Source organism: Taudactylus pleione, unplaced genomic scaffold, assembly GCF_031769625.1.
Source record: "Taudactylus pleione unplaced genomic scaffold, aTauple2 ptg000190l, whole genome shotgun sequence".
Classification (NCBI taxonomy): domain Eukaryota; kingdom Metazoa; phylum Chordata; class Amphibia; order Anura; family Myobatrachidae; genus Taudactylus; species Taudactylus pleione.
In genome coordinates, this window is record NW_028284592.1 from 8,577,313 (window position 1) to 8,592,522 (window position 15,210).

General features: G+C 33.6%; 5 non-coding genes across 5 annotated transcripts; all 5 read right to left on the reverse strand.

Annotated features, from left to right (window-relative positions):
* Nucleotides 1-1,013: 1,013 nt before the first annotated feature.
* TRNAL-CAG (transfer RNA leucine (anticodon CAG)) lies at nucleotides 1,014-1,096 on the reverse strand. Its single transcript has one exon. It is a non-coding gene; the product is annotated as a tRNA-Leu (tRNA).
* Nucleotides 1,097-3,937: 2,841 nt separating this feature from the next.
* TRNAL-CAG (transfer RNA leucine (anticodon CAG)) lies at nucleotides 3,938-4,020 on the reverse strand. The gene has a single exon. It is a non-coding gene; the product is annotated as a tRNA-Leu (tRNA).
* Nucleotides 4,021-7,872: 3,852 nt separating this feature from the next.
* TRNAL-CAG (transfer RNA leucine (anticodon CAG)) lies at nucleotides 7,873-7,955 on the reverse strand. Its single transcript has one exon. It is a non-coding gene; the product is annotated as a tRNA-Leu (tRNA).
* A 4,970-nt stretch (nucleotides 7,956-12,925) lies between these two features.
* TRNAL-CAG (transfer RNA leucine (anticodon CAG)) lies at nucleotides 12,926-13,008 on the reverse strand. The gene has a single exon. It is a non-coding gene; the product is annotated as a tRNA-Leu (tRNA).
* A 1,937-nt stretch (nucleotides 13,009-14,945) lies between these two features.
* Nucleotides 14,946-15,028, reverse strand: TRNAL-CAG (transfer RNA leucine (anticodon CAG)). Its single transcript has one exon. It is a non-coding gene; the product is annotated as a tRNA-Leu (tRNA).
* Nucleotides 15,029-15,210: the final 182 nt, after the last annotated feature.

Here is a 15,210-nt window from a genome sequence, read left to right on the forward strand (position 1 = left end):
CACTGTCAGAAGTGGGATTTGAACCCACGCCTCCAGAGGAGACTGAGACCTGAACGCAGTGCCTTAGACCGCTCAGCCATCCTGACACATAAAAAACTGAGTTTCATAAAAATTGGATAAAACTAATTAACCAAAATTACTTTTTCAAAGGTGAATTGTCCATGCTGCTGTTGAAACTATTGATTCAAATATTAGTAGTAAATTGCTTTTTCAATTATTTTTCAAAGATGCTTAAAGTTGGATAAATCAAAAAGATATTGTAAAAATAACATTAACATGGAATTACCTATAGTTTAGGATTTTCCAAATATTTGAGAAAATGCTTGACACAAATAACATCTTCACATGCTCTACAATTAATGCCTGAATTTTGTATTGATTGATTGAGAGCTGCATTGAAAGAAAATCATTACTCCAAATGTGGCAGTTTCCAAAATACATTGAAAAGGGGATGTGCAGTATCTATTTTTCTAATTTATAGAATGCCAAGGAAAAATACGGTAATTATTTTTTTGCTTTATTCAGGATTGGATTCCAAGTGTCTAGAATTTGTTGTCTTGTGGATTTTCACTCACCATAGAAAAGACATTTATGAACTTTCCAAGAACTGGCTAATGATTTTGGCTTACGGGCTTGATTGGATGCTATGAAGGAGTGTACAAGTAGGGTTTGTGTTCATGACCACTGGCTTAAAAGAGCAGTGTTCTTACTCCTGAGATATGGAGCCCTGATTCAGAAGTTGGGGGATATTTTATTTTGCAAACTCAGTATATGAAAAAATGTTGACCAAAGAAAAAAATACATATAATATTGATGTCTGAAGTAGTATTTAAGTCCATATTTTTAGGGAAGAATGCAACATTTTCTTTGATTGGTATAAAGCAGAAATAATGGAAGGTTGATTATTCTTCAAAGTGGTTTGTGAAACAGATTTGCAGTGAATATCTTAAGTATTTCTCTTCACAAGCAACAAGGAAGAGACATTGTAGAACAAAGAAGAAAAGGAAGAACACTGTCAGAAGTGGGATTTGAACCCACGCCTCCAGAGGAGACTGCGACCTGAACGCAGTGCCTTAGACCGCTCGGCCATCCTGACACATAAAAAACTGAGTTTCATAAAAATTGGATAAAACTAATTAACCAAAATTACTTTTTCAAAGGTGCAATGTCCATGCTGCTGTTGAAACTATTGATTCAAATATTAGTAATAAATTGCTTTTTCAATTATTTTTCAAAGATGCTTAAAGTTGGATAAATCAAAAAGATATTGTAAAAATAACATTAACACGGAATTACCTATAGTTTAGGATTTTCCAAATATTTGAGAAAATGCTTGACACAAATAACATCTTCACATGCTCTACAATTAATGCCTGAATTTTGTATTGATTGATTGAGAGCTGCATTGAAAGAAAATCATTACTCCAAATGTGGCAGTTTCCAAAATACATTGAAAAGGGGATGTGCAGTATCTATTTTTCTAATTCATAGAATGCCAAGGAAAAATGCGGTAATTATTTTTTTTTGCTCTATTCAGGATTGGAATCCAAGTGTCTAGAATTTGTTGTCTTGTGGATTTTCACTCACCATAGAAAAGACATTTATGAACTTTCCAAGAACTGGCTAATGATTTTGGCTTATGGGCTTGACTGGATGCTATGAAGGAGTGTACAAGTAGGGTTTGTGTTCATGACCACTGGCTTAAAAGAGCAGTGTTCTTACTCCTGAGATATGGAGCCCTGATTCAGAAGTTGGGGGATATTTTATTTTGCAAACTCAGTATATGAAAAAATGTTGACCAAAGAAAAAAATTCATATAATATTGATGTCTGAAGTAGTATTTAAGTCCATATTTTTAGGGAAGAATGCAACATTTTCTTTGATTGGTATAAAGCAGAAATAATGGAAGGTTGATTATTCTTCAAAGTTTTTTGTGAAACAGATTTGCAGTGAATATCTTAAGTATTTCTCTTCACAAGCAACAAGGAAGAGACATTGTAGAACAAAGAAGAAAAGGAAGAACACTGTCAGAAGTGGGATTTGAACCCTCGCCTCCAGAGGAGACTGCGACCTGAACGCAGCACCTTAGACCGCTCGGCCATTCTGACACATAAAAAACTGAGTTTCTTAAAAATTGGATAAAACTAATTAACCAAAATTACTTTTTCAAAGGAGCAATGTCCATGCTGCTGTTGAAACTATTGATTCAAATATTAGTAATAAATTGCTTTTTCAATTATTTTTCAAAGATGCTTAAAGTTGGATAAATCAAAAAGATATTGTAAAAATAACATTAACACGGAATTACCTATAGTTTAGGATTTTCCAAATATTTGAGAAAATGCTTGACACAAATAACATCTTCACATGATCTACAATTAATGCCTGAATTTTGTATTGATTGATTGAGAGCTGCATTGAAAGAAAATCATTACTCCAAATGTGGCAGTTTCCAAAATACATTGAAAAGGGGATGTGCAGTATCTATTTTTCTAATTCATAGAATGCCAAGGAAAAATGCGGTAATTATTATTTTTTGCTCTATTCAGGATTGGATTCCAAGTGTCTAGAATTTGTTGTCTTGTGGATTGTCACTCACCATAGAAAAGACATTTATGAACTTTCCAAGAACTGGCTAATGATTTTGGCTTATGGGCTTGACTGGATGCTATGAAGGAGTGTACAAGTAGGGTTTGTGTTCATGACCACTGGCTTAAAAGAGCAGTGTTCTTACTCCTGAGATATGGAGCCCTGATTCAGAAGTTGGGGGATATTTTATTTTGCAAACTCAGTATATGAAAAAATGTTGACCAAAGAAAAAAATACATATAATATTGATGTCTGAAGCAGTATTTAAGTCCATATTTTTAGGGACGAATGCAACATTTTCTTTGATTGGTATAAAGCAGAAATAATGGAAGGTTGATTATTCTTCAAAGTTTTTTGTGAAACAGATTTGCAGTGAATATCTTAAGTATTTCTCTTCACAAGCAACAAGGAAGAGACATTGTAGAACAAAGAAGAACACTGTCAGAAGAGGGATTTGAATCCATGCCTCCAGAGGAGACTGCGACCTGAACGCAGCACTTTAGACCGCTCGGCCACCCCGATTAGTAATAAATTACTTTTTCAATTATTTTTCAAAGATGCTTAAAGTTGGATAAATCAAAAAGATATTGTAAAAATAACATTAACACGGAATTTACCTATAGTTTAGGATTTTCCAAATATTTGAGAAAATGCTTGACACAAATAACATCTTCACATGATCTACAATTAATGCCTGAATTTTGTATTGATTGATTGATTGAGAGCTGCATTGAAAGAAAATCATTACTCCAAATCTGGCAGTTTCCAAAATACATTGAAATGGGGATGTGCAGTATCTATTTTTCTAATTCATAGAATGCCAAGGAAAAATGCGGTAATTATTTTTTTTGCTCTATTCAGGATTGGATTCCAAGTGTCTAGAATTTGTTGTCTTGTGGATTTTCACTCACCATAGAAAAGACATTTATGAACTTTCCAAGAACTGGCTAATGATTTTGGCTTATGGGCTTGACTGGATGCTATGAAGGAGTGTACAAGTAGGGTTTGTGTTCATGACCACTGGCTTAAAAGAGCAGTGTTCTTACTCCTGAGATATGGAGCCCTGATTCAGACGTTGGGGGATATTTTATTTTGCAAACTCAGTATATGAAAAATGTTGACCAAAGAAAAAAATACATATAATATTGATGTCTGAAGTAGTATTTAAGTCCATATTTTTAGGGAAGAATGCAACATTTTCTTTGATTGGTATAAAGCAGAAATAATGGAAGGTTGATTATTCTTCAAAGTGGTTTGTGAAACAGATTTGCAGTGAATATCTTAAGTATTTCTCTTCACAAGCAACAAGGAAGAGACATTGTAGAACAAAGAAGAAAAGGAAGAACACTGTCAGAAGTGGGATTTGAACCCACGCCTCCAGAGGAGACTGCGACCTGAACGCAGTGCCTTGGACCGCTCAGCCATCCTGACACATGAAAAAACTGAGTTTCATAAAAATTGGATAAAACTAATTAACCAAAATTACTTTTTCAAAGGTGCAATGTCCATGCTGCTGTTGAAACTATTGATTCAAATATTAGTAGTAAATTGCGTTTTCAATTAGTTTTCAAAGATGCTTAAAGTTGGATAAATCAAAAAGATATTGTAAAAATAACATTAACACGGAATTACCTATAGTTTAGGATTTTCCAAATATTTGAGAAAATGCTTGACACAAATAACATCTTCACATGATCTACAATTAATGCCTGAATTTTGTATTGATTGATTGAGAGCTGCATTGAAAGAAAATCATTACTCCAAATGTGGCAGTTTCCAAAAAACATTGAAAAGGGGAAGTGCAGTATCTATTTTTCTAATTCATAGAATGCCAAGGAAAAATGCGGTAATTATTTTTTTTTGCTCTATTCAGGATTGGAATCCAAGTGTCTAGAATTTGTTGTCTTGTGGATTTTCACTCACCATAGAAAAGACATTTATGAACTTTCCAAGAACTGGCTAATGATTTTGGCTTATGGGCTTGACTGGATGCTATGAAGGAGTGTACAAGTAGGGTTTGTGTTCATGACCACTGGCTTAAAAGAGCAGTGTTCTTACTCCTGAGATATGGAGCCCTGATTCAGAAGTTGGGGGATATTTTATTTTGCAAACTCAGTATATGAAAAAATGTTGACCAAAGAAAAAAATTCATATAATATTGATGTCTGAAGTAGTATTTAAGTCCATATTTTTAGTGAAGAATGCAACATTTTCTTTGATTGGTATAAAGCAGAAATAATGGAAGGTTGATTATTCTTCAAAGTTTTTTGTGAAACAGATTTGCAGTGAATATCTTAAGTATTTCTCTTCACAAGCAACAAGGAAGAGACATTGTAGAACAAAGAAGAAAAGGAAGAACACTGTCAGAAGTGGGATTTGAATCCTCGCCTCCAGAGGAGACTGCGACCTGAACGCAGCACCTTAGACCGCTCGGCCATTCTGACACATAAAAAACTGAGTTTCTTAAAAATTGGATAAAACTAATTAACCAAAATTACTTTTTCAAAGGAGCAATGTCCATGCTGCTGTTGAAACTATTGATTCAAATATTAGTAATAAATTGCTTTTTCAATTATTTTTCAAAGATGCTTAAAGTTGGATAAATCAAAAAGATATTGTAAAAATAACATTAACACGGAATTACCTATAGTTTAGGATTTTCCAAATATTTGAGAAAATGCTTGACACAAATAACATCTTCACATGCTCTACAATTAATGCCTGAATTTTGTATTGATTGATTGAGAGCTGCATTGAAAGAAAATCATTACTCCAAATGTGGCAGTTTCCAAAATACATTGAAAAGGGGAAGTGCAGTATCTATTTTACTAATTCATAGAATGCCAAGGAAAAATGCGGTAATTATTTTTTTGCTTTATTCAGGATTGGATTCCAAGTGTCTAGAATTTGTTGTCTTGTGGATTTTCACTCACCATAGAAAAGACATTTATGAACTTTCCAAGAACTGGCTAATGATTTTGGCTTATGGGCTTGACTGGATGCTATGAAGGAGTGTACAAGTAGGGTTTGTGTTCATGACCACTGGCTTAAAAGAGCAGTGTTCTTACTCCTGAGATATGGAGCCCTGATTCAGAAGTTGGGGGATATTTTATTTTGCAAACTCAGTATATGAAAAAATGTTGACCAAAGAAAAAAATTCATATAATATTGATGTCTGAAGTAGTATTTAAGTCCATATTTTTAGGGAAGAATGCAACATTTTCTTTGATTGGTATAAAGCAGAAATAATGGAAGGTTGATTATTCTTCAAAGTTTTTTGTGAAACAGATTTGCAGTGAATATCTTAAGTATTTCTCTTCACAAGCAACAAGGAAGAGACATTGTAGAACAAAGAAGAAAAGGAAGAACACTGTCAGAAGTGGGATTTGAACCCTCGCCTCCAGAGGAGACTGCGACCTGAACGCAGCACCTTAGACCGCTCGGCCATTCTGACACATAAAAAACTGAGTTTCTTAAAAATTGGATAAAACTAATTAACCAAAATTACTTTTTCAAAGGAGCAATGTCCATGCTGCTGTTGAAACTATTGATTCAAATATTAGTAATAAATTGCTTTTTCAATTATTTTTCAAAGATGCTTAAAGTTGGATAAATCTAAAAGATATTGTAAAAATAACATTAACACGGAATTACCTATAGTTTAGGATTTTCCAAATATTTGAGAAAATGCTTGACACAAATAACATCTTCACATGATCTACAATTAATGCCTGAATTTTGTATTGATTGATTGAGAGCTGCATTGAAAGAAAATCATTACTCCAAATGTGGCAGTTTCCAAAATACATTGAAAAGGGGATGTGTAGTATCTATTTTTCTAATTCATAGAATGCCAAGGAAAAATGCGGTAATTATTATTTTTTGCTCTATTCAGGATTGGATTCCAAGTGTCTAGAATTTGTTGTCTTGTGGATTGTCACTCACCATAGAAAAGACATTTATGAACTTTCCAAGAACTGGCTAATGATTTTGGCTTATGGGCTTGACTGGATGCTATGAAGGAGTGTACAAGTAGGGTTTGTGTTCATGACCACTGGCTTAAAAGAGCAGTGTTCTTACTCCTGAGATATGGAGCCCTGATTCAGAAGTTGGGGGATATTTTATTTTGCAAACTCAGTATATGAAAAAATGTTGACCAAAGAAAAAAATACATATAATATTGATGTCTGAAGCAGTATTTAAGTCCATATTTTTAGGGACGAATGCAACATTTTCTTTGATTGGTATAAAGCAGAAATAATGGAAGGTTGATTATTCTTCAAAGTTTTTTGTGAAACAGATTTGCAGTGAATATCTTAAGTATTTCTCTTCACAAGCAACAAGGAAGAGACATTGTAGAACAAAGAAGAACACTGTCAGAAGAGGGATTTGAATCCATGCCTCCAGAGGAGACTGCGACCTGAACGCAGCACTTTAGACCGCTCGGCCACCCCGATTAGTAATAAATTACTTTTTCAATTATTTTTCAAAGATGCTTAAAGTTGGATAAATCAAAAAGATATTGTAAAAATAACATTAACACGGAATTTACCTATAGTTTAGGATTTTCCAAATATTTGAGAAAATGCTTGACACAAATAACATCTTCACATGATCTACAATTAATGCCTGAATTTTGTATTGATTGATTGATTGAGAGCTGCATTGAAAGAAAATCATTACTCCAAATCTGGCAGTTTCCAAAATACATTGAAATGGGGATGTGCAGTATCTATTTTTCTAATTCATAGAATGCCAAGGAAAAATGCGGTAATTATTTTTTTTGCTCTATTCAGGATTGGATTCCAAGTGTCTAGAATTTGTTGTCTTGTGGATTTTCACTCACCATAGAAAAGACATTTATGAACTTTCCAAGAACTGGCTAATGATTTTGGCTTATGGGCTTGACTGGATGCTATGAAGGAGTGTACAAGTAGGGTTTGTGTTCATGACCACTGGCTTAAAAGAGCAGTGTTCTTACTCCTGAGATATGGAGCCCTGATTCAGACGTTGGGGGATATTTTATTTTGCAAACTCAGTATATGAAAAATGTTGACCAAAGAAAAAAATACATATAATATTGATGTCTGAAGTAGTATTTAAGTCCATATTTTTAGGGAAGAATGCAACATTTTCTTTGATTGGTATAAAGCAGAAATAATGGAAGGTTGATTATTCTTCAAAGTGGTTTGTGAAACAGATTTGCAGTGAATATCTTAAGTATTTCTCTTCACAAGCAACAAGGAAGAGACATTGTAGAACAAAGAAGAAAAGGAAGAACACTGTCAGAAGTGGGATTTGAACCCACGCCTCCAGAGGAGACTGCGACCTGAACGCAGTGCCTTGGACCGCTCAGCCATCCTGACACATGAAAAAACTGAGTTTCATAAAAATTGGATAAAACTAATTAACCAAAATTACTTTTTCAAAGGTGCAATGTCCATGCTGCTGTTGAAACTATTGATTCAAATATTAGTAGTAAATTGCGTTTTCAATTAGTTTTCAAAGATGCTTAAAGTTGGATAAATCAAAAAGATATTGTAAAAATAACATTAACACGGAATTACCTATAGTTTAGGATTTTCCAAATATTTGAGAAAATGCTTGACACAAATAACATCTTCACATGATCTACAATTAATGCCTGAATTTTGTATTGATTGATTGAGAGCTGCATTGAAAGAAAATCATTACTCCAAATGTGGCAGTTTCCAAAAAACATTGAAAAGGGGAAGTGCAGTATCTATTTTTCTAATTCATAGAATGCCAAGGAAAAATGCGGTAATTATTTGTTTTTGCTCTATTCAGGATTGGAATCCAAGTGTCTAGAATTTGTTGTCTTGTGGATTTTCACTCACCATAGAAAAGACATTTATGAACTTTCCAAGAACTGGCTAATGATTTTGGCTTATGGGCTTGACTGGATGCTATGAAGGAGTGTACAAGTAGGGTTTGTGTTCATGACCACTGGCTTAAAAGAGCAGTGTTCTTACTCCTGAGATATGGAGCCCTGATTCAGAAGTTGGGGGATATTTTATTTTGCAAACTCAGTATATGAAAAAATGTTGACCAAAGAAAAAAATTCATATAATATTGATGTCTGAAGTAGTATTTAAGTCCATATTTTTAGTGAAGAATGCAACATTTTCTTTGATTGGTATAAAGCAGAAATAATGGAAGGTTGATTATTCTTCAAAGTTTTTTGTGAAACAGATTTGCAGTGAATATCTTAAGTATTTCTCTTCACAAGCAACAAGGAAGAGACATTGTAGAACAAAGAAGAAAAGGAAGAACACTGTCAGAAGTGGGATTTGAATCCTCGCCTCCAGAGGAGACTGCGACCTGAACGCAGCACCTTAGACCGCTCGGCCATTCTGACACATAAAAAACTGAGTTTCTTAAAAATTGGATAAAACTAATTAACCAAAATTACTTTTTCAAAGGAGCAATGTCCATGCTGCTGTTGAAACTATTGATTCAAATATTAGTAATAAATTGCTTTTTCAATTATTTTTCAAAGATGCTTAAAGTTGGATAAATCAAAAAGATATTGTAAAAATAACATTAACACGGAATTACCTATAGTTTAGGATTTTCCAAATATTTGAGAAAATGCTTGACACAAATAACATCTTCACATGCTCTACAATTAATGCCTGAATTTTGTATTGATTGATTGAGAGCTGCATTGAAAGAAAATCATTACTCCAAATGTGGCAGTTTCCAAAATACATTGAAAAGGGGAAGTGCAGTATCTATTTTACTAATTCATAGAATGCCAAGGAAAAATGCGGTAATTATTTTTTTGCTTTATTCAGGATTGGATTCCAAGTGTCTAGAATTTGTTGTCTTGTGGATTTTCACTCACCATAGAAAAGACATTTATGAACTTTCCAAGAACTGGCTAATGATTTTGGCTTATGGGCTTGACTGGATGCTATGAAGGAGTGTACAAGTAGGGTTTGTGTTCATGACCACTGGCTTAAAAGAGCAGTGTTCTTACTCCTGAGATATGGAGCCCTGATTCAGAAGTTGGGGGATATTTTATTTTGCAAACTCAGTATATGAAAAAATGTTGACCAAAGAAAAAAATTCATATAATATTGATGTCTGGAGAAGTATTTCAGTCCATATTTTTAGGGAAGAATGCAACATTTTCTTTGATTGGTATAAAGCAGAAATAATGGAAGGTTGATTATTCTTCAAAGTTTTTTGTGAAACAGATTTGCAGTGAATATCTTAAGTATTTCTCTTCACAAGCAACAAGGAAGAGACATTGTAGAACAAAGAAGAAAAGGAAGAACACTGTCAGAAGTGGGATTTGAACCCTCGCCTCCAGAGGAGACTGCGACCTGAACGCAGCACCTTAGACCGCTCGGCCATTCTGACACATAAAAAACTGAGTTTCTTAAAAATTGGATAAAACTAATTAACCAAAATTACTTTTTCAAAGGAGCAATGTCCATGCTGCTGTTGAAACTATTGATTCAAATATTAGTAATAAATTGCTTTTTCAATTATTTTTCAAAGATGCTTAAAGTTGGATAAATCAAAAAGATATTGTAAAAATAACATTAACACGGAATTACCTATAGTTTAGGATTTTCCAAATATTTGAGAAAATGCTTGACACAAATAACATCTTCACATGCTCTACAATTAATGCCTGAATTTTGTATTGATTGATTGAGAGCTGCATTAAAAGAAAATCATTACTCCAAATGTGGCAGTTTCCAAAATACATTGAAAAGGGGAAGTGCAGTATCTATTTTACTAATTCATAGAATGCCAAGGAAAAATGCGGTAATTATTTTTTTGCTTTATTCAGGATTGGATTCCAAGTGTCTAGAATTTGTTGTCTTGTGGATTTTCACTCACCATAGAAAAGACATTTATGAACTTTCCAAGAACTGGCTAATGATTTTGGCTTATGGGCTTGACTGGATGCTATGAAGGAGTGTACAAGTAGGGTTTGTGTTCATGACCACTGGCTTAAAAGAGCAGTGTTCTTACTCCTGAGATATGGAGCCCTGATTCAGAAGTTGGGGGATTTTTTATTTTGCAAACTCAGTATATGAAAAAATGTTGACCAAAGAAAAAAATTCATATAATATTGATGTCTGGAGTAGTATTTAAGTCCATATTTTTAGGGAAGAATGCAACATTTTCTTTGATTGGTATAAAGCAGAAATAATGGAAGGTTGATTATTCTTCAAAGTTTTTTGTGAAACAGATTTGCAGTGACTATCTTAAGTATTTCTCTTCACAAGCAACAAGGAAGAGACATTGTAGAACAAAGAAGAAAAGGAAGAACACTGTCAGAAGTGGGATTTGAACCCTCGCCTCCAGAGGAGACTGCGACCTGAACGCAGCACCTTAGACCGCTCGGCCATTCTGACACATAAAAAACTGAGTTTCTTAAAAATTGGATAAAACTAATTAACCAAAATTACTTTTTCAAAGGAGCAATGTCCATGCTGCTGTTGAAACTATTGATTCAAATATTAGTAATTAATTGCTTTTTCAATTATGTTTCAAAGATGCTTAAAGTTGGATAAATAAAAAAGATATTGTAAAAATAACATTAACACGGAATTACCTATAGTTTAGGATTTTCCAAATATTTGAGAAAATGCTTGACACAAATAACATCTTCACATGCTCTACAATTAATGCCTGAATTTTGTATTGATTGATTGAGAGCTGCATTGAAAGAAAATCATTACTCCAAATGTGGCAGTTTCCAAAATACATTGAAAAGGGGAAGTGCAGTATCTATTTTACTAATTCATAGAATGCCAAGGAAAAATGCGGTAATTATTTTTTTGATTTATTCAGGATTGGATTCCAAGTGTCTAGAATTTGTTGTCTTGTGGATTTTCACTCACCATAGAAAAGACATTTATGAACTTTCCAAGAACTGGCTAATGATTTTGGCTTATGGGCTTGACTGGATGCTATGAAGGAGTGTACAAGTAGGGTTTGTGTTCATGACCACTGGCTTAAAAGAGCAGTGTTCTTACTCCTGAGATATGGAGCCCTGATTCAGAAGTTGGGGGATATTTTATTTTGCAAACTCAGTATATGAAAAAATGTTGACCAAAGAAAAAAATTCATATAATATTGATGTCTGGAGTAGTATTTAAGTCCATATTTTTAGGGAAGAATGCAACATTTTCTTTGATTGGTATAAAGCAGAAATAATGGAAGGTTGATTATTCTTCAAAGTTTTTTGTGAAACAGATTTGCAGTGAATATCTTAAGTATTTCTCTTCACAAGCAACAAGGAAGAGACATTGTAGAACAAAGAAGAAAAGGAAGAACACTGTCAGAAGTGGGATTTGAACCCTCGCCTCCAGAGGAGACTGCGACCTGAACGCAGCACCTTAGACCGCTCGGCCATTCTGACACATAAAAAACTGAGTTTCTTAAAAATTGGATAAAACTAATTAACCAAAATTACTTTTTCAAAGGAGCAATGTCCATGCTGCTGTTGAAACTATTGATTCAAATATTAGTAATTAATTGCTTTTTCAATTATGTTTCAAAGATGCTTAAAGTTGGATAAATCAAAAAGATATTGTAAAAATAACATTAACACGGAATTACCTATAGTTTAGGATTTTCCAAATATTTGAGAAAATGCTTGACACAAATAACATCTTCACATGCTCTACAATTAATGCCTGAATTTTGTATTGATTGATTGAGAGCTGCATTGAAAGAAAATCATTACTCCAAATGTGGCAGTTTCCAAAATACATTGAAAAGGGGAAGTGCAGTATCTATTTTACTAATTCATAGAATGCCAAGGAAAAATGCGGTAATTATTTTTTTGATTTATTCAGGATTGGATTCCAAGTGTCTAGAATTTGTTGTCTTGTGGATTTTCACTCACCATAGAAAAGACATTTATGAACTTTCCAAGAACTGGCTAATGATTTTGGCTTATGGGCTTGACTGGATGCTATGAAGGAGTGTACAAGTAGGGTTTGTGTTCATGACCACTGGCTTAAAAGAGCAGTGTTCTTACTCCTGAGATATGGAGCCCTGATTCAGAAGTTGGGGGATATTTTATTTTGCAAACTCAGTATATGAAAAAATGTTGACCAAAGAAAAAAATTCATATAATATTGATGTCTGAAGTAGTATTTAAGTCCATATTTTTAGGGAAGAATGCAACATTTTCTTTGATTGGTATAAAGCAGAAATAATGGAAGGTTGATTATTCTTCAAAGTGGTTTGTGAAACAGATTTGCGGTGAATATCTTAAGTATTTCTCTTCACAAGCAACAAGGAAGAGACATTGTAGAACAAAGAAGAAAAGGAAGAACACTGTCAGAAGTGGGATTTGAACCCACGCCTCCAGAGGAGACTGCGACCTGAACGCAGTGCCTTAGACCGCTCAGCCATCCTGACACATAAAAAACTGAGTTTCATAAAAATTGGATAAAACTAATTAACCAAAATTACTTTTTCAAAGGTGAATTGTCCATGCTGCTGTTGAAACTATTGATTCAAATATTAGTAGTAAATTGCTTTTTCAATTATTTTTCAAAGATGCTTAAAGTTGGATAAATCAAAAAGATATTGTAAAAATAACATTAACATGGAATTACCTATAGTTTAGGATTTTCCAAATATTTGAGAAAATGCTTGACACAAATAACATCTTCACATGCTCTACAATTAATGCCTGAATTTTGTATTGATTGATTGAGAGCTGCATTGAAAGAAAATCATTACTCCAAATGTGGCAGTTTCCAAAATACATTGAAAAGGGGATGTGCAGTATCTATTTTTATAATTTATAGAATGCCAAGGAAAAATGCGGTAATTATTTTTTTGCTTTATTCAGGATTGGATTCCAAGTGTCTAGAATTTGTTGTCTTGTGGATTTTCACTCACCATAGAAAAGACATTTATGAACTTTCCAAGAACTGGCTAATGATTTTGGCTTACGGGCTTGATTGGATGCTATGAAGGAGTGTACAAGTAGGGTTTGTGTTCATGACCACTGGCTTAAAAGAGCAGTGTTCTTACTCCTGAGATATGGAGCCCTGATTCAGAAGTTGGGGGATATTTTATTTTGCAAACTCAGTATATGAAAAAATGTTGACCAAAGAAAAAAATACATATAATATTGATGTCTGAAGTAGTATTTAAGTCCATATTTTTAGGGAAGAATGCAACATTTTCTTTGATTGGTATAAAGCAGAAATAATGGAAGGTTGATTATTCTTCAAAGTTTTTTGTGAAACAGATTTGCAGTGAATATCTTAAGTATTTCTCTTCACAAGCAACAAGGAAGAGACATTGTAGAACAAAGAAGAAAAGGAAGAACACTGTCAGAAGTGGGATTTGAACCCTCGCCTCCAGAGGAGACTGCGACCTGAACGCAGCACCTTAGACCGCTCGGCCATTCTGACACATAAAAAACTGAGTTTCTTAAAAATTGGATAAAACTAATTAACCAAAATTACTTTTTCAAAGGAGCAATGTCCATGCTGCTGTTGAAACTATTGATTCAAATATTAGTAATTAATTGCTTTTTCAATTATGTTTCAAAGATGCTTAAAGTTGGATAAATCAAAAAGATATTGTAAAAATAACATTAACACGGAATTACCTATAGTTTAGGATTTTCCAAATATTTGAGAAAATGCTTGACACAAATAACATCTTCACATGCTCTACAATTAATGCCTGAATTTTGTATTGATTGATTGAGAGCTGCATTGAAAGAAAATCATTACTCCAAATGTGGCAGTTTCCAAAATACATTGAAAAGGGGAAGTGCAGTATCTATTTTACTAATTCATAGAATGCCAAGGAAAAATGCGGTAATTATTTTTTTGATTTATTCAGGATTGGATTCCAAGTGTCTAGAATTTGTTGTCTTGTGGATTTTCACTCACCATAGAAAAGACATTTATGAACTTTCCAAGAACTGGCTAATGATTTTGGCTTATGGGCTTGACTGGATGCTATGAAGGAGTGTACAAGTAGGGTTTGTGTTCATGACCACTGGCTTAAAAGAGCAGTGTTCTTACTCCTGAGATATGGAGCCCTGATTCAGAAGTTGGGGGATATTTTATTTTGCAAACTCAGTATATGAAAAAATGTTGACCAAAGAAAAAAATTCATATAATATTGATGTCTGAAGTAGTATTTAAGTCCATATTTTTAGGGAAGAATGCAACATTTTCTTTGATTGGTATAAAGCAGAAATAATGGAAGGTTGATTATTCTTCAAAGTGGTTTGTGAAACAGATTTGCGGTGAATATCTTAAGTATTTCTCTTCACAAGCAACAAGGAAGAGACATTGTAGAACAAAGAAGAAAAGGAAGAACACTGTCAGAAGTGGGATTTGAACCCACGCCTCCAGAGGAGACTGCGACCTGAACGCAGTGCCTTAGACCGCTCAGCCATCCTGACACATAAAAAACTGAGTTTCATAAAAATTGGATAAAACTAATTAACCAAAATTACTTTTTCAAAGGTGAATTGTCCATGCTGCTGTTGAAACTATTGATTCAAATATTAGTAGTAAATTGCTTTTTCAATTATTTTTCAAAGATGCTTAAAGTTGGATAAATCAAAAAGATATTGTAAAAATA